This window comes from Blennius ocellaris (assembly GCF_963422515.1).
Source record: "Blennius ocellaris genome assembly, chromosome: 24".
Taxonomy (NCBI): domain Eukaryota; kingdom Metazoa; phylum Chordata; class Actinopteri; order Blenniiformes; family Blenniidae; genus Blennius; species Blennius ocellaris.
This window is the reverse complement of record NC_137673.1, coordinates 6656299-6676361: the sequence shown is the minus strand read 5'-3', so window position 1 is coordinate 6676361 and position 20063 is coordinate 6656299.

Here is a 20063-nt window from a genome sequence, read left to right as displayed (position 1 = left end):
GTGTGTGTGTGTCTGTGTGTGTCTAAACTCCCCCATCTCCTGCAGAGCCCTCTCTGCACTTTAAAAATGCCTGAAAAGCTCTCCGCGCTGTTTTTTTGTGTCGATGCAGAGAGAATGGACTCAAGGCCAACTGTAAAATCAGTGGGAGTTTCCATCACTCATGCTAATGAGAAAGCACTCCAAGTGCAAACCTCTGTTAAAGCTGAACTATTCCTGAACTGGAGTTTCACCCAGCGGCATCATTTCTCTTCCGTCTTCTCTTAATTCAACTTCCTGACCCCGAAAAGATGCCCCAGGGATCAGGACGCCCGACAAGCCTCGTAGTTCACACTGAAATGAGATATTTGGGTGGAAACAAACAAACCAAAAAATAGATCAGAAAACTAAATCTGAAACAATTTCTTCTTAGCCCTACTATCTATCCACACAGTTTTACAGAAATGTATTATTCTAGCCTTGAAAGCTCACAGAGACTAAATAAATCTCATTTGATTCAGTTTACAATTTAACTTCATTAGAGCAGGTCAGCATGGACAGGTTACAAGTCCATCAATGTGTTCAGAGGTAGAGCCAGTTATCAAGTGAAATTAAACGCTGACTGTGATTTCTATTGATTTGGTAGGTCGAGGGGGTCAAGAGGACGTCTCAATAAGAAAAAACCCCCACAAAAAAAACCCCTGAACAAACACGTCTGTCCATTTAATGATTGATTCATCTCCAAAAGTCAGTTCCAGTTGAAAAATGTTTACTATGACAACATTAATTGTATTTAATTCATCAGATTTCTATTTTTAACGTCATTAATCTAAATCTCATTTTGGAGAGGCGGGTTTGAAGGACGCGTACCTGCCTCACCACCAGCCCAAATCACAACAGAGGGAAACTGTAGCCAATCAACAATCTCTCAGGATTACTTTCCTGCCAAACCAATAATCCATCTTAATCCAGGGTGGCAGCTGTGTGACTGCGGCCTCCCACCCTGCCACTTACTGTCCAACAGATAGAGCTCTAATGCAGCTCTAATGAACATTTGACATAGTTTGTTTCCTCACTGTGCTGACTCACACAGCCCGGAGACATGCGTGATTACACAAACTAATGCCCACAGCTTATGATTTTATGTGATTAAACCAAATTCCTAAAACCAGGCAGCAGAGCTGCAGCATCCGTCCCGCCTGCCAGCCGCTAATGGGCCCTCGCTGAGCGCGGCGCCGCGAGGCTGCGGCCGCTTTTCCGCGGGTCAAGGTTGCGGACCCGCTTCGATTTCCCACAGCACCGGCTTTTGGTTTTACTTCCATTCATTCTGTTGTGGATGTTTTAGGGGAAAGACAACAGGTGTTTCTCCCTCGATGAGGAACGGCGACGACTACCGCCGCGCGGGTCTGTGTCGAAAGCTTCTCGTTTTCACTTTAGTGTGACCCCGAATGAAGCATGCGCTTCAGTTGGAAGAGCACAGAGGATTCTGGGTCTCTGCTCAATGGCTGAAGCTAAATCAAATCATCTGGAGACACAAAGACAAAATGCTCAGACATAAGACAAACTGTTGAAGCAATAAAAACGGAAAACGGTCAAGAAAAAGGAGAAAATGTTGAGATTGAGGACAAAATGTTAAAATGTAAAGACAAAATTCAGAAGCAAAAGACAAAATATTAATAGTAAAGACAAAATGTTGAGAAAAAAGACATGTGCATGTTCAGGTCAAACAGTTTTCTGCATTTTTTACATTTTTGCTCCACAATAAAGATGTACAACATGTCACGGGATTTATATGAGTCCTTATTGATTCTTTGTGAAACAACCCAAACAGGTTGAAGAAGGTGCATTATGTGGCTCATTCGTCACAAGGCTGAAGATTCACAGTGATCTAGACGTTGTTGACACTGTTTAAGTGAGTTTTGAGCTCACTCATAAATCAGAATCAAAAACATACAGAAGTGAAAAATAAATAAATGACAATGAGCTCCTGTGAAGAGACAGAAAATATCTACAGCACAGCTTTGTGGCGGGCTGGAAATTTGCTTAAACTCCGTGGCAGTTTCAGAAAATGTAATTCTGTTCTCCTCAAATCTACAAATTACACTCAAACTGGTGACAGGCGGCGATTAAAATGCACAAGCAACAGCAGCTGCGGCACTGAAATCTGCGCCCCACCTCAGACTTTATGATATCCTGTACATATTGTGATCCACGGCTCTCCATCTGTTCACTATGGCAACTGCCATTTACCATTTGGATCAGGAGCCCAGTTGGTCAGCGGACTGCCTGGAAACACCCGCGGCCCGAGGTCGGGGATGAACCGTGGGCGACATCAATTCAAATTTATGAGACTCGCGGGTGACGTGGGGCGTCTGGAAGCCGCACTTCTCCCTTTGAGAGTCGGGGATCAGAAGCAGGTCAAGCAGAATGCTTTCCAATCAATATAAAGACCAGAGAGAGAGAGAAAAAAAAAAGCTCAAATCTGAGAACATGGGTCCCTTTAATTTCCTGGCTTATCAAAAGTGAATCTATGTGTTTAGCTGGAAGATTCCTGCTTTTATAGGTTGGTTGAAATGGAAGCATTTGCAAGTTCAGCTCGTTTTAGTCGTTTTATTTGTCAATCTCTTGGCACTTATCTAATATTACTACTTTAGTTATTCATTCATGTAATCAGGGTCGTCCTTAACCTCAACATGTATCACCTGCCGTAAAAAAGGCAGCGTGCAGGTGATGATTGTTTTTGTGAACTTTCTAATGTTGATGAAGATTTCTCACCTCAAGCTGCAAGATAAGTGTTTGAAAGACCGTCTTTGTGCAGCAAAGTTAAAACAAGATAATCATCTTGTGTTGGATTGCGTGAAAACTTCAATTAGCCGCTACAGAGAAGCTGAAGAGCCAAACAGTCGTACTGCAAGTATTATTTAATCCATTTTTCTGTAGATTCAGAGCAGCCAGATGTAAAACATGTGGGCCTCGGGCCAAAGCCGTCAGGCCCGAGGTTACATTTTGTCCCACAGGATGACCCTGGAAAGTTTGTTTTGTTTGTTTTTCCGATCCATTTCGTTGTGACCGCGTCAGGAAAATTTACTTTCACGATTTCAAGTTATTCAGACAGCTTGTGGCTGTATCTTGTATCATCATGTTTTATTTCACATGTGCAAATCTATTGTTGAGTCTTTAACACTTGCCACTGTTCACTATGTATATTTGTAACGTTAATGTCACAATGCCACTGTGTAAAACCGTGCAGCCTAATTGGACTCAGATCAAACGATGAAGGATCTCAATAAAATATGAACTCTTTATTTGATCAGCTGGCAGACAGTCGAAGGGCATTTAAGGTGGACTTTTCTTTTAAAGAGCACCCTGAGGTGAGTTTTATCGTTGCATTTAAAGTAGACGCCCACAGGCCTGCAGAATAAAGCTCTGCCTGGCAGACAGAGGTGGGAGACATGAGCTAATAGTCTGCTTGCAAAGTCTGAGCAGTGAAGAAGTGACTGGCATCGATCAGTGCCGGGCTTATTTTGTTGTCCGAGACAGCAAAACAGCAGTGATTGCTTCTTTACAGTATAAACAGCAGGCTTTGTCTCTGTTGCACACACACACACACACACACACACACACCAAAGCACATAAACTGCTCAGTTTCTGCTGAAGAGGCCTCGTCCTCGTCTCCACGCGTCGACACCAGAGGGCCGCCTGCTCCTGAAGAATCCCGCCGTCGTGCCTCAGCGGCCCCTTTACTGCCTTTATGTATCTGTTTGCTCGCCCGAGGCGACAGGAATCGTCTGTGCTAAAAACACAGAGGAAGAGAGCAGCCGTTCCCGCCTCAGACAACCCCCCCCCTTCCCCCCGCCTCCGTCTACTACTGCCACTGTTTGTCTAAATCATCAGAGACGAGCTTGTCCTCCGTGAAGTATTAAACGCCACACTTCTTCCCCCTCATCTCGCAGCGCTTCTGTTAAGTGTTCAGGTCCGACAGAGTCTCTCCAGTCTGCACGCGTCCAGACACATGCAATCAGCTGCACCGTGCACGCATCCGTCGTCAATGCTTGCACTGCCACCTCCTCCATATTTCCTCATAGAATCGCTTCTCTATTGCGGTGCATTCCAAGGCCGTTTCAGATGTGCACGTTTATAACGAGAATGTCTGTTAAACACAATCCCAAAAGAAGGAAATGATTTCACCCTTTTCAAACCTGAGATCTGTGAACTCCTGTAAGAGCCACTGGATCAGAATGGGACCATAAGTTTCAGTAGATTTTGGCTTCACTGTAAAGTTTTACAGGGGACGTGTCTTTCTAGTGGCTCCTCCAGACTGTACCAGATTGTTTGTTGGCTTGACACACTTCGGTGTGGATTTAATTAACTTGCTACAGCACGTTTTACTGATTTCAACCTTCACGAAGACGATGTCTTTGTGGTAAAAGCAGCTACGGCATCCATTGACATGCAACGGCAATGAGAATACAACATCATGATTGTCAGGGTTTGCTGAAAGGAGGAATCAGTTGGCCAGATACTTCATGTTGTCAACATGAGCAAAAAAAAACCAAAACACCAAACCGATAGATCGCAAACAGAAAATAACCACTGTGACACAGGATGAACCATCAACCAGAACACACACAAGGTGCCCAATATATACCTCAGCAACCAGGTGAAGACAATCACACACTCAGGCACAGGTGAAGCACATCAGGGCAGGAAACAGAAATTACAAGGAGGGAAAGTCAAAGAGCCTGAAAGCAGGGACTGAATCAAAAATGTAAAGAAAAATAACACAAGAAACTAAGCAGACATCTTGATGTTGAAGGGGTTTGATGGTACATTGGGTTGGATTGGTAAAAATGCTAATTCCCATGCCCGTGCTGATAGATTACACTTCGATTTTCGTGCATTTTACAGGCGAGCATCAGAACTTTAATGAGAGTTTTGTGTGCATTATTGTTTACATCCTCCATGGAGTGCTTGAGTGGATCGCTCAGGCTGTGTTGGCGGAGGGAGACGTAGGAAGTGTAGTTTGATTTTGATGCTCGTTGCTTTAAAAAAAAAAAGAAGAAAGAAAACAAGCAAAAAACTTGCTGATTATTGCAACAAGTTGGCAGCACTGATGTGGTGAAGAGGCCCAGCACGTCATTCACTGAAGACAATAACACAATAAATAAGATAAAACAATGCCTTAAAATCAGAGACTCTTGCTTTTGAGAAAAGGTGCAAACAGGATTTTAAAAGTTGCCAGATTTACAAAGAAATATTGCCGAATCGTGTCCGAAGTAAACACGTTGGTGGAGGATGTCACTGGACATATCTGGCCATTAAAGCAAATAAATCTAAACTACATTCACCACTTTATAGTCAATGACGCTCAACAACTCCACAATCTGACCTGTAATTAGTGATGGCCTCTTTTTTTGAGAGGGACTGTTCATCATCTCATTAAAAACACATTTTTAAAACAGCACACGTAAGTTTAACAGCAAGAAATACCAGATATCTTGAATTAAAAGCATTTAATCAGCACAAGAAGAGTTATTTTTACAGGATGTGGATCCCACCTGAGGTTACTAGTAATACATTTAATATGCAGAAGATAGACGATGAATCTTGGAATCACTTTAGAGGAAAGCACCAGATCAGTCTCTTGACTGAAATCATTTGATAAATTTGGTGAAATGATTTAAATCTGTCAACAGTTCATCACACAGCTCCACATTTATGGAACAGCCTGTTAAAGCAGAAAGTTTAAGATATTAAAAACAGCCTCAAAACCCACTTTTGAATCTGGTTTTTAATCAATGTCCCAATTCAATTCAATATTTTTTTGGAGGGGAGAAAACTAGTTAAGAAACATTGATCGCATCATGTCGTGCACTATTATTCCAAAGAAAAAGAAAAGGATTTACATGAAGAAATGAATCCTCATTTGCCTTTTTTTTTTTTTTTTTCTTGATCAGTTCCTGGACTTCAGAGAGACAGAACAAATGAACGGCGAGCGCTGGTCCTCGTACGTGAACATGGAGAGTGTGTTCGGTCACAGGGGTGTAATCCTGCCGGACGTCTGATTTGGCTGACGTCCGTCCGTCCTCATGGCGAAAGTCTCAGGGTGGAAACCGTCTGAAGCTGATACCGAAGTATGGACGACCCCCGACCGCTGAGGGTTGTGATATGGAGAGAGGGAATAAATGATGACCATATCAAAGGGAAGCCTGCCTCTGTGGCGCCGTCTGGCCTGTTTTCCACTACAGCCTTGATGAGAAACACTGATTCCAAATGATCCTGACCTTCAAATCACAGGGAATACTGCGGAAACTTTCACGGGCCTCGTATAATTTCCAGACTCATCAAAATGTAAACTGTTGAAGGCAGAATTTCATCCGACACAAACAAATACGCTTGTCCTTGTTTTGGTGCAATCAAATAAAACTTGCATGTGAATTGCATGCATAATTCAGAGTTCAGAAAATGTTGACGTGATTAAAATATTTTAGAAGAGGAAGTGGAGAAAGTGGTTTATTTCCTTTCTTCATCCTGTGCCTGCTGAGCGTCCTGCCGCGACACAAACCGATTTTAGCTCTTAGGAACGTTCAGCGGGAGATGATTCACTTCAAAAACATTATGAAAGAGAATAAAAGAACGTTTGTGTGTTTGTGATATTTTCTTTATGGTGACATTTTGCTGGAACAAATCACAAAGCAGTGTCGCATTATTGGAAGGGTGAAAATCAAGAGTGGAATAAATATAAAGAAAACGTTTGTATCTTGAAGATTCGACCCTGGGATGTGTATGCAAAGAGTTTTACTTGACCTCCCAACAAGTCCCAACATATTGTAAAGGACTGCAGCGAACCTGAACACAACAATGCAGATAATTCAATCTCAAGCGATCGATCACAATCACTCTCCAACTCCTGCTGCAAAATTAAATGTCAAGACCCACATGTATGCCGAGACAACAGAAGACAATCACATCCAATGAAGACTTGCATGTATAAAAATGAATAGAAGGCTTGATGTTTTTTGGAAGCTGATTCACTGACAATAAGAACTCATTGTGTAGAAGCCAGACTTTCTATACACACCAGGGCTAAATGAGATGCAAGTGAGAACAATCAGTGAGAGGAAGTGTCTTTAAAGTAAAAAAAAAAATTTAAAAAAAAGACTATAAAGACAAAGACAAGACAGAATGGAAAAGGTCAACATTCAACTAAAGTGCAGCCACATACAGCAGACTCTCATCAGCAGATGTGTGAAACAAGGCTTTGTGATCACACACCACTCAGGGGTAATCTAGTTTGATGATGTGTCCTGGAGCAGAAGCCATTTTAAAATTGCCCCAGTCAGTATGAAAACATGTAGTTGAACAAGGACTGTTAAACAGGCAACAAGTCACAGCCGGCCCAGGATGGATGTATGGCTGTTATGACAGTGGATTCGTGAGTCGCAGCTGTGACGGAGCTCCGGATGAAGGACTGCCTTTGTGTGGGAAACAGTGCCAGCCTGAGAGCTCACCTATTGAAAAGTATCATTAGCTGTTGGATGTGGACCAGTTGTGTCCTCCTGCCAGGGACAGTGCACAGGGAAATTATTGACTTGCTGCTGATGCTGACACACATTTGAATGGACAGACCTGTTGATGTGAAGCCGCAGCCTCCAGCTCGCATTGGCCACCGATGGATCTGAATATAAAACCTCAATAATAAAGGCCAAAACACCCGCAGAAACACAGCTGTGGCAAATGGATTTTTACTCACCGTTTTAAATTATATGTTACATTCAAACAGAATCATTCACAGACTGGAAGAAGTGGCCGCTCACACACTGCTGGATACAGACTTTGGGTTTTTAAGAAGCACGTTATGTGATATTATCCGATAATGGGATTGGAAGACAAACAACCTCTGGATTTGGTGATTGATCAGTGGAGGGGTCAATGACTATGACAATGAATTCATGTTGAATTATATTTTTTTGCTTGAAGACCACAACAAACCCATAATTCATCACATAAAGACACATTTCTAAACAATAAATTGTGAAATAGTTCTCATTTTGGTTATTTTAACACTTTCTCAACAATTTTGTTTCTTTTTAATAAACAGTACATCGTGATGTTACTCTGATATTATTCTGACTTAAAACAATCTTGGCTCTAAATTCACACTTTAAAAAGTCCCCAGGGGAGAACATTTCCCTACTCTGGAATCCAATAACCAGAATCACTACAAATTTTACACCATTTGGTCAAAATTGACCCATTATGATAGCAGTAAAAATGTAATTATATCATCCTTAAATGTAATATCTTCAATTCATTTTATGATTAATTTTTTTTAAACAGAGCTGCAAACTCATTTCCAAACATAATTTGAATAGAATCAAAATCATCAGTGCTCAAAATTATGTTTTCATTTCATTCTTGTATAATAGCAGAGATTTCCCACCAAAAAAAACATCAATTTATTGATGTCTGCTATTTATACATATTACTGCATCAAAACTGACCCACACCACATAATACATGTATGAAATATGAAGAGTATGTGGGGGTTAAAAGTATTGGAATAGGAGAATTGGCCACATTTTCAGTGCAGGAAAGCATCCAGGATCATGATGAACCAAACCAAGTGAAAATGTCTTGTCACTTCAGTGAGTTGTGATTTTAAAGTCATCCCTCAATAGAAGTGAGTGAAGTGGAGGAGAAGAGAGTCCTCATCCGAAATGGCACCACGTCCACACTTTACTGTAGTTTCTGGACTATAAGTCACACTTTTGTGTGATGAAGTGACATGTATATCAACATATACAGCGAAAGCCATTTGCGTCCACTCGATGTCACTGTATGACAACAGAAAGCTGCTGCTGTGCCAAAGAAAAACTTCCATTGTTACTGGATTGGACTGAAAATGTTAGACCTCAAAATGAAGAATGCTCAGAGTGGAATATAAAGTAAAAATAGAAAAACTGCATCAGAGAGAGTTAAGAGTGTGTGAGAAACCTGGCAGGGACTGGAGAAAACAAAGGAGGCTAATTGTGGACTAATAGCTGAGGAACAAATTCACAGAAGCTTTTGGAATAGAGGGATCTGGACCTGGATTATCAACAATAGCCACTGCGTGCCATCCAGGGGACACAGTGGGCCCTCGGGCTCTCGATCAGATAAATCCGGCCCTGACAGGTCAGCCTCAGTCAACATTGGAGTTGACGAAGAGGATTTGAGCTCTTTGCTCTCAAACTATGAGCTGGTGTTTGTGGAGGGTGGACAGTGGCTGGTGCCATGTTGCACGCTGCGTGCCAGAGCTGCCACAACACAGAGGGCTGGTTAAGGGTGATGGAGAGAATGCGGCAATCCATTGGCTGCAGGCTTAGTAAATTTCAGTCAGTGTAGTCCAATGGCAACCGAGAGAGATAGAGAAAGAGAGAGGGAGAGAGAGAGAGAGAGAGCGAGAGAGAGAGACCTGGTTTCTCTATCACTAATCTGCTCCGCGCCTTACACTCGCTCTATGAGCGCAATTACATTCAGCGCCGTTTCCAGCGCCTCTGCAATGACTCATTGAAACATCTTCTGTGCTGATAACGCTGCATCTCTATTCTCACCACACACACACACAGACACACACACAGACACAGACACACACACACACACACACACACACACACACGCACACACACACACACACACACACACACACACACAGGAGTTGGGCTGTCCTCAGCACACAGGAGCTGTGCGTCTTACTTTGGATTTGCGGAGCGGCGGGCTGGATGTGGACTTTATTCCCTGTATTTTTTTTCTTCCTATGTGGCGTTTATTCAGCCTGAAGTCGGGACTTACGTGGCGGGGGGAGACGGGGGGGAGACACGGGCCGAGGTAAGTGCACAGCCGGCTGGATGTGGGGATGCTTTTTCCCGTTAAGCGGGCAGGAAAACGGTCCAAATTTGGATGCAAGCGGATACATTTCTGTTTTCTGGCGCTGACCCCCTCCAACCCTCCATCACTCCTCCTGCTTCTCTCTTTCTCTGGTCGCTTGTCCGGACGCGCAACACCATCCACAGGGAATCCATCCACATACAGACTATTAACTCTCAACAACCGGGAAAATATTTGGAAACAGGCGCATTGAGGGTGTTATTTTGCGTAAAAACGCTCTGCAGGTTTCATTCTCTGCAGCACCAACAGAACTGAAATCGTGCGCACTTTTTTTTCCCTTTCAGATTTTATTATGCTCGTGTCGATACTGAATAATAATAATAGTGATAATAAAATGATGGGATGAGGATACTGAGCCCACGCGTCATGCATGCTGTTCATATGCATGAGCGTGTTTGCCAATAAAGCAACAAGCTCGGCTAACTTTACGGGGCGGAAAATAGAGGTGGCTGTGCCCTGACAACAGCAACAGCCCCCCTGCCGACCCCCCCTCAAATCGTCATGCTTTAAACATGTTTCACACACGCGTTTTTCCTTTTTTTTTCTTCCACCCAACTCTTGTGCGTGCGCATCTTCCAGCGCTCTCCCCTTCCATCTGCCTGTGCGCATCTCTCCACCGGAGCAGCCACAAGATGGTGGTGTGGATATCTGGATGTGGCTTTTTGAGGGGAAGAGAGGGGCAAAAAAAGCAGGGTCGAGTGGGGTTTACACCTTTTGCATGAATCTTTGCAGCTGCTAATGCTGCGACTGTCTGTTCAGGCATCCACACACTGCAACCCCATGCAGGATGCTGCCTTAACATGGCTTGACCTTGTGTGTGCGCGTGTGCATGTGTGTGTTTTGCGTTGAGGTTTTAAGATCCATGCTCTTGAAGTTGCTGCAGAATTAAAAAAAAAAGAAAGAAAACGGTAGATGTGTGAACCATGTCACCAGGAAACATGATAATGTTGAAAAGATGTGTTTATGGGTTTGGAATAGGCGTAGGTGTGACCTATTTAGCATTTATACCTGTGCTGGTCTAAAACTGGGCCTAATAGCTGATAATCTCTCACATATCAACAAGCAAATCCATTCTTTTCAAGCTAAATGGTCTACTTTCAGTCACTTTGACACTGCCATTCTTCTGGTAGCAGACAGAAGGGGAAACAGGTCAGGCAGGTGTCGGTAATGATTTCAGATTATGATATTCCGAGTTCTTGTTTGACAAACACAGAAAAATACATGTTGCAGGACAATAGTCTTGTGTTCAATCAAACAATTTGACCTCTTCAATCATGTTGTTTTCGTGATTGCCGTGCTTCAACTTTGACAAACTCGGATGAAATAACTAAAAAAAAAGAAACTCACAACAGACAGCAGGGCCCCATAATCCCTCCATGTAGGGCATAAATGCTGGAAATTGGTTTTACTTCTTGTCTGATAATATTTATTCAACACAAGTGTGGTTCACAATAGAATTATTTATATTTTTATTCCCAGCTTCATTATTCCTGGGCTTCTTTTTATTCATGGATTATTTTTTCTGGCCCAATCTGGCCTGTTGTCTCTCCGGATATTCAAGTTTGTCAGTAAATTCACAGTTATGCTGATGACACGCAACTTTTCCATTGGTAAAATATGTATTCCTCGTAGAGCCATGGTCAAAAATTTGACCCTCTTTGTCCAAACTGCTCCACTTGTGGATATGTTTTGATCCACAGGATGAACTTGTGACATGTAAATAACACTGACAAAACACAAAAGAAACTTTTTTCATCAGACATGTACAAAAAAAAAGAAAAAAAGATGAGAGATCAGTGACACTGCACCACAGGTTAGCCACATGATTGCCCGTGAAGTATCAGACCATCAATACTGTTTGTGAAAACAGAAACAAATCACGCAGCTTGATAAGTGGAAAACAGCCAAATTTGATTAGGCCACAATTTAACAAGTCATTTTAAAATTTAAAACATGTTTTGTGCTTCCAGATAAATTTTACTTGGTGGAAACTGGTAAAGATGTATCTTTTAGTCAAAGGGCCTGTAATGGTTCTCGACTGAAGTCACATGAGGCATCACAACGTCACAGCTCACAACGTGATTTTTATTCAGCCACCAGGCTGCTACGGAGACGTGGAGCATAAAAATGTAAAGAGGTCATTTTAGTCTTTTACTGCCACTTGGTCTCAGTGGGGAAGATGAATTTATACATGCTCACCAGTCACAATTCTTGCTCCATGCAAAATAAAAATAATGACAGTAAATAGAATAGAATATAAAAGAAGATAATGTCAGCATATACATGTTAAAGCTTGACATAAGATCATATACCACATTTATATGGAGAAGGGCTTGATAGTAATAAGAATGTTTAGAAGGACAGTTATATAGTTTGATGACCTGAAGGTGTTTCACCTTTTAACCAGGACATCATGGAGAAGCTGATTGAGTAAAAGGTGGTAACAAAGACACACAATCGCACACGTCACACACAGATTGATGAATAAAACCAAAAATCTCCCAGCAAAACATGTACATCTTAACTGGGGATAACTGGGGAGCTGCTGTCTGTCTGCCTCAACCAGTTGTGTTGGGTCTTAATGAGGATGCCAGTCAGTGCATGTTGTGTCCCATACTGACAACATAGAAGTATTTTGATTGAAAGGGTCATTGGTGAAGGGACGATAGTCCTTCTGATGGAGAGAAATTTAAAATTAACTGTTCTGTTGTTCAATAACTGGTTATTTTTACCATTTGGTGCAGATTTAGATCTTTTAAATCCTGGAAACATAACAGAGCAGCTGCGAGAAAAGTGATCATCATCGCTCTGTGAAGTGATCTTAATGTTGTGGCTGGTGTTTCATGTGTCTCTGTGATTATTTGTTGTAAATATTGACATATTTCTGTAACTAAACATGCATGTGGAGTGGAGATGTGGACTCGTGTGAAGCATGTTATTTGCAGTTGGGAGAGCAGCCCACCTCCGACAGGATCATTTCATTATGATTGAAATGCAAATGACGGCGAGCACCTTCATTGAAATTCATAAGACTTATCTCATGAAATCATTAGGAGTGAGAACAATGTTCACAATCTCCTGTGTGCCTCTGCCAAGAAGAGCTGCAGTCAGAGCTCCCTGCCATCTGAAGGACACCATATCATATAATGTCACATTGTTACACCAAAACTGAATGCCGTGTCGATTAAACACTGAGACATTAACAAGCTAAGAACAACTTCATCTGTTCTGACCATATACGATGGCTCCATTCTCCATATTGTCATACCTATAAGGAAAAAAATCTCCTGCTTGGTCAAACTCAAATAACCAATCAAAGATAAGAAATGTATAGCAGAAAAACAATTCTTCAATTCCAGTAAAGTCAATAGGTAAAACGCTACAAAAGGCACCCGGTATAATAGTCATTAGCCAAACCTTTGCAGTAAATCTGTACATATTTTAAGTTTTCTAAAGAACCGAGTTATTCTTGCATTAATATTATGACACCCTCATAGTCATCTGGTCCTGACCCGTGAACAGGAACTATAGCAGCAGAGCCTTTAAGTCCTGGGAGTTGTAAAATCTCCAACGATCAACACCCTTCACATGCTCATCTAGATCAAAATCTGGCGATTTTATTGGCTTCTTGAACATCACAAACTCAGGCTGTGTTTGGATAAGAGCATCTGCTTGAAATCATTTAAAGGCCAGGCCACCAGTAGTGATTTTTGGTTGGAACAACGACTAGAATGCAGAGTATGATGTAAACACTGAAGCTCCTTTTTAGATGTCCTTTTGTCATACAGGTCCACTCAGAATCTGCTGCATGTAAGAAATGAGCCTGCCTTTATGCGGATGATGCTGTAGTGAACAGTAGAAATATACACTTTGGATATCCACACTGGAGAAACAGCTAAAACAGGAAACCAACAATTCAGGAACCTATTTATGTGAGAGGATGTGCAACAATGCCTCGGTAGGTCTGGATATCACACGCGTCCATAAAAGAGACTGTGCTCTATAATCTATTTCATGATTCAGTATGAGTGAAGGACACGACACAACGCTGAGTCCAGAGTTGATAAGTCAGTGATGCACTAAAGCCATCGAACTCATCGACAAAGTAACATCAAACCCAAACTCTGAGGTTTAACGTGTGAATGCATGCATGACAAAGGCTGCATCTATTTATAATGATTTACATTCGTCTTTCACAGTATTTTGCATCATTAAAGTTTAGAATTTCAGGTTTTTAAAAGAGGTATCTCTTCAAATGTAAACATTCTCATAAGTATTTTCCCGGAAACAAGTGGAAACATTTAGAGTTATACAAAGAAGGTGTATGAAAAAGTTGTTGACATTTTGCTGGTCTGGCCTACTGTAGGTCAAATTAATCTGTTTGTGGACTAACATGAGTTCGACACCCCCTGCTCTAAATCCTCAGTGCTCAAGACTCCCACCTTTTTATTGATGGATTCAGGAATGCTGATGTCAGGAGACAAGAGATCACGCAGATCGGTGGCAGAGTCATTCTTCTTCGTCTTTGCAGGGCTTCCGAAGCGACATTGAGATTTGCGCGATATAAAAATCTTCCAGGTCATCTGCTGGCACTGAAAGATTGGAGTGATAAGGTCACTTTAGAACTAATTGGGTTATGACTGTGATAAACGCATCGCAGAACTTAATACCGATCCATTTAAAAGCGACTAATTCATGGCTGTCTTGGATGAAGTACTAAAAGTTACTATGACAAAGCAATATTCTCTGAGTGCTGTTGTACTGGACGTCGCTGCGCTTCTGTAGGAGCTACCTGTTAACCTTAGAAGAACATATTGTAGCAAGTTACCTGGACATGGGATACCTCAGGGATCAGTAATTGGTTCACTTATTACTGTTTTATTTTATTTTTTTGCGTACGATATCAAAAGTCTCAGTTGCTGTAAACTTTATTTGTGTGTGTTGGAGACTCAACATATCCTTTCAAATGTCAGCGGTTTGTGTTTGTCCATAGAAAAATCCAGCAGTCTGACGCTTCCCTCCAGAGGGCGGAATCAATACACCAGCAGCTTGGTCCCCGAGCTGGTGACACTTTGTGGAGTCGCTCCATTGACAGTGTATCAGACTGTTGGAGTGTTTGCTTGAGTTTCTACAACTCCCAGTCCTGACACACAGCGTCAGGGTGTGTACTGCTGTTTCATCTGTGAAAAAGACTTTATCTAATGTCTTTTTATTATTATCTTTTGTCCCACCAATCAACACAGGACAGTTAATTCACCTTGGTCACTTGTTAATGAATCCAATTCAAGATTCACATTCATGATGAGAAAATCTTTCTATCTATGTACATCGACTGATTGTTTATTTCTGCTACGAACGGACTTTTCCACTACAGCCTCTCTCCTCCTCTGGCTTGCTTTTGAGTTTTGACTTGTAGGCTGTCATCTCCCCTGGCATGGCCTGGCAGTTCAACTTCAGTCTCTTGGCTCTTCAGTTACCGCCACAGCCTCTGTGCTCCTTTGTGTGCTCCCATCTTGTCTGTTTCCACTGCCGCCTCTCTGCTTTGCACTGGCCGTGTGCCTCTACTGCAGCCACCCTACTCTGTTTCCACAGCATCCTCCCCACTCTGCCCAGCACTGACCTTATTCCTCTCCCGGCAGCTCGGTTGTGCATTGATTTCGTGTTTCCTGAATTTGTGAGTGGAGCAGTTCAATCCTGATTCGAAGAGCAGGGGGACTTTATTGTGGCGATAGATTGTGCCAAGACGTTTAAAAATAAGCACCATTAAGAAAACCAAAGCGTATCACCATGACGGGATTTCAAAACCAAAGCCCCGAGGCCTGTTTGTCACCGGCTTTGGCACCCAACCACATCGCTGACCCTGCCCACAAATGATGGCTCGACAGTAAAACACAGTTAAACATGAGGCCTGATGTGAAGTCTGTGCTTCTGTCTCATTTTGTGGACAGCGTGTAGTGGTTAGTCCTCTTGCCTCGCAGTGAAAACTACCTGGTTTGAGTCCAGGGTCTATTGGTGTAATATCTTTTCTCTTCTTATTCATTTTGTTGCCAGTCTCAGTGGTCAATTTGCTTGGCTTTAGGAAGGTGTCTCTTTTCGACCATTCAGTATCTATTTGTGGTCATCTTGTATTCCTCTTTGGTCACTTTATCCCCTTTTAATGTTTTTTGTGCATTTTGTAGGTCTGTCTCCCTCTGTTTGTGGTCATTTTATGCCTCATTGTGTCTGTTTAAAGCATCTGTGTGGTCACTTTACAGTTCGCCGTGGTCACTTTGTGGTCGTTTTGTGCATCTTTGTGGTCGTTTTACGTCTCTTCACGCCGACGTGGTAACACTGTGGGCAGTGACAGGTGAGGAGACTCTATTCAAGATGCTTTAGTGAAAAGGTTTCACAGAAAGTGTGTTGTCCTGCTGAAGGTCAGTTGACATCTTAGAATTAAGTACATGAAAGTGTTTGCTATTCCTCAGTGAATTTAAAATATGAAAAAAAGTGAAGCGGTGAGGATGCCTCCATGATTGTGGGATACCACTTGTGTGAACGAGATCATTTGAAATATTGTGCATAGTTTATGCTGCACTCAGATCAGCCATACTTTAGGCATTATTTTACTGTCTGCATGCGACTGACAGCCTTCTGGTCATTCCTGGCTGTTAATGTTCAAACCGACAGCAGCCTGCAGGCGGCTTCAAGAAGCTTACCTGAAGAACTCAGAGAACAGAGTCATAGAGGCTCAGATTGACTATATCTCTCCTCTAAAGGGTTTATTTACACCAGACTTGAAAAATGGCGTGTTTTCTCCAAATATTGTTAGCAAAGCTGGAATTGTGACAGATTCTTGGCCCCCGCCTCACTGCCTGTTAGCGCGTGTCATACTGTGTTGCCAGGGAAACGCCAAGGGTAGGAATGGAAACCTTACAGGTATACAGGGTGTGCTCGCACTTTTATTTCACATATGAATGAAAGTGCGACAATTGATGCTTCTGACAATGTCACTTAATGGGCTTGCAGTGTGTGTGTGTGTGTGTGTGTGTGTGTGTGTGTGCCCCATCTTCACCCAGTTGGGTTTTACTATTTGTACTGAAAGAATAGCTCGTCCTTGTTATCTGTTGCATTTTCAATTATTTGAATTATTATGATTTAGTATTTTTTTGTGTGTGTTTTTGGATCAACTCCTTATTGAATTCCTATGTTGATGACATGTGTCTATTTGTTATCTTACGTCAATATAATGTGATTTGTCACTATATGTTTTTGGTTATCTTGGTGACTGTTCATCCTTTGATACAAATGCATGTTGACACTCTGATAAATATGAAAAAAACAACTCATCATGCAATGATTTGCAAATCTTATTCCCAAAATAACTGCAAACATTTCACCAATTCATGTCAAATATAAGCTCATTTGGATGGCATCAACATGAAATATGTTCATTTGAAACAGTTATTTTAGTATAAAAGGAGCATGTCGGGGCGGCACAGCATCTCAGAAGGGAACATGGAGGTTCAACCATTTGAGGAACTGCATCTACAACAAATATGTCAGAATTCAGGCTGTGATTTCAGAACGGCAAGAAACACTATTAGATTCTGAAATGCAAGAAAAATGTGACAAAGTTGGAATCAAAGTAAGAATATTGCTTTTATTTTCCCCCTCAGAAACACAAATTATGCAGAATTTTGACAGTGAGGGTAAATATCTGACTTTAATTTCAGAATTCAAATGAAAAAGAAGAGAATTTCTGATGCTTAAGCAAAAATGATGGCTGTTTTTCTCAGTATCACGAGGAAAAATGACTTTAGTTTACCTGGTGTAGAATCATTCCTTGTTTTTCGTGTTTCCTGGACTCCCTCACGCTCCAGGAGCCCGCTGCTTTGCTCTTTTAATGACGACCTCAGTCGATCCCTGCATGTTAATGCGTGCCGTGGTGTTCAGGTGGATTTCCAGCCGATGCTTCCTCATGCAGCAGCTTCCTCTGTGTCATTTCACTAATCCTTGTTTGAAAGCTGTTTAGGTAAAACATCTCAAAGATTGGCGTGTACTTTGACTCTGTTTCTCTCAGTTATTCATGCCGGCTTTTCATGTATATTTGATAGGAGAAAGGAGTCAGTGCTGGTCAGCATGAGATTTAATAATTGATTGGCTCAGTGGCTCACAGTTCCAGAGTAATTAATCTACATTTTTCAGATTGGAGCAGTCAGATTTTCTTCAACAACCAACTTGAAATATCAAAATCTATACATATGAAATCGTCTCCAGTCTTGGGGCTGAATGAGGTTTGAATCGAATTAACAAGTCGGTTGATAATTCAAAGGCTTCCTCGGTGAGGAGCCTGATAGTGATTCACGATCAGCTCGTTTCAACGCTGCTCAGCCCACCGCACGCTTCATTTTTCTACAAAACTGTCTTACGGACTTGATTGAGCAAAGTGTTTTTTTTTTTTTTCTTTCAGGACGTCTCTGATCGGGATCTGAGCTTCTGGGAGCATCGGTCCTCCTGCTGCAGAGTCCTCCAGCTGCTGGCCCCTCCATGCAGGCTCTCGGGATGGGGGGCTCTGACACGGCTTCGGTCCTTGGCGGGGGCTCCTTCAGCCAGCTCGCAGCCTGAGGACGAGCACAGCGGCATCTGGGCGGAGGGGCAGGGTGGGGGCGCCCGCAGGCGGACCACGACCACGGATCAAGCCAGCGCCATCATGTCAGCCCCCGGGGGTCCCTCCTGGATGTGTGGCCTCCTGGTGTGGATGGGGCTGGTCACAGTAAGCATGAGCGCGGCCCAGCAGCAGCCGGTGGTCACCACCAATTATGGAAAATTACGAGGGGTGAAGGTGACGTTACCCAACGAGATCCTGGGCCCGGTGGAGCAGTATCTGGGGATCCCGTACGCGCTGGCCCCGACGGGGGAGCGGAGGTTCCAGCCGCCGGAGCCCCCCATGTCGTGGCCGGGGATCAGGAACGCTACTCAGTTTGCTGCGGTTTGTCCTCAGTTCCTGGAGGACCGGTTTTTACTCAACGACATGCTGCCGGTGTGGTTCACCGCCAACTTGGATACGGTGGTGAGCTACGTCCAGGAGCAGAGCGAGGACTGCCTGTACCTCAACATCTACGTCCCCACAGAGGACGGTAGGTCATCGCCGTCTTAACCCCGTCACCTTCAGCCTGCTTCTTCTTCCCGCTCACACAGATAACGGATGCTTTGTCGTGTAAGACTGCATTTGCTGTTTTGTCCCATTTTTTTCTGGTTTAGTTGTTGAAGGTGTTTTTGCTCTTCAGGCCAATTTTCCTTCTTCAGCAGAGCAACATGAGGCTGCAAAGTCTAACCTGTACTTCATCAGTGCAACATAACATCCGGACTCTGTATTCATCAGAAAGCTACATATAAACTTCTTTGTGTTTGCTGCCCTCCAGGCTAAGAGGATGTACGCTGGAGGCATCATCATCACTTAGTGCCGTTGCTTGTACTTTCATTGGGTATATCCTATCGTGAGGTTATGATTGCATCCTACAGGAAAATGTAATGCCATTGCTTGAAACAGAAAATCTGTGGTTTTGTGCTTCTTTCATCTGCAGCTCGTAGAAACACAGTGTTGAGGAGATTCCAGGTTTGTGCAGCATTAAAGGGCTCGCCTTTTTTCCAACAGCATTGTGAATGTTTTATGAGTTGTGTAATACAAAAGGAAATATTGAACTAGTCTGGCTGCTATTGTGGTTAGCACTTTGTGGGTTGTTTTGGCTTTACATGCGATTCTGTTAATGTTTCATGTGGATGACTGTGTCCTATTTGTACCTGTTCTGGTCCATTTTACGAGCTCTGAAGATTTCACACATGGAGCACTTGTTTTCCGGGACTTGGCTGTCAATCAAAATGTGCCCCAGCGTTTTAGACGCTGAGAAAGAAAGAAACATTACTGACGTTTCCCCAAAAGAGCTTTTCTTCTTTCTGAATGGGAAAAAACAAGGAAACGTCCCAGTCCTTTCAGCCCTTTCACTTTGCAATTGTGAGTGCATCACACAAAGTAGCTTCATTCTGCAAACACAAAAGCTTCTAACTACTTTAGTCAGGAACAACTTTAAGCACGCTTTCTCCTCAGTGCTTTTTATTCTTTGTCTCGTGAGCAATGTGTCATAAATAAAGTTGTTTCGTTGGACGGTGATTACCTGGGA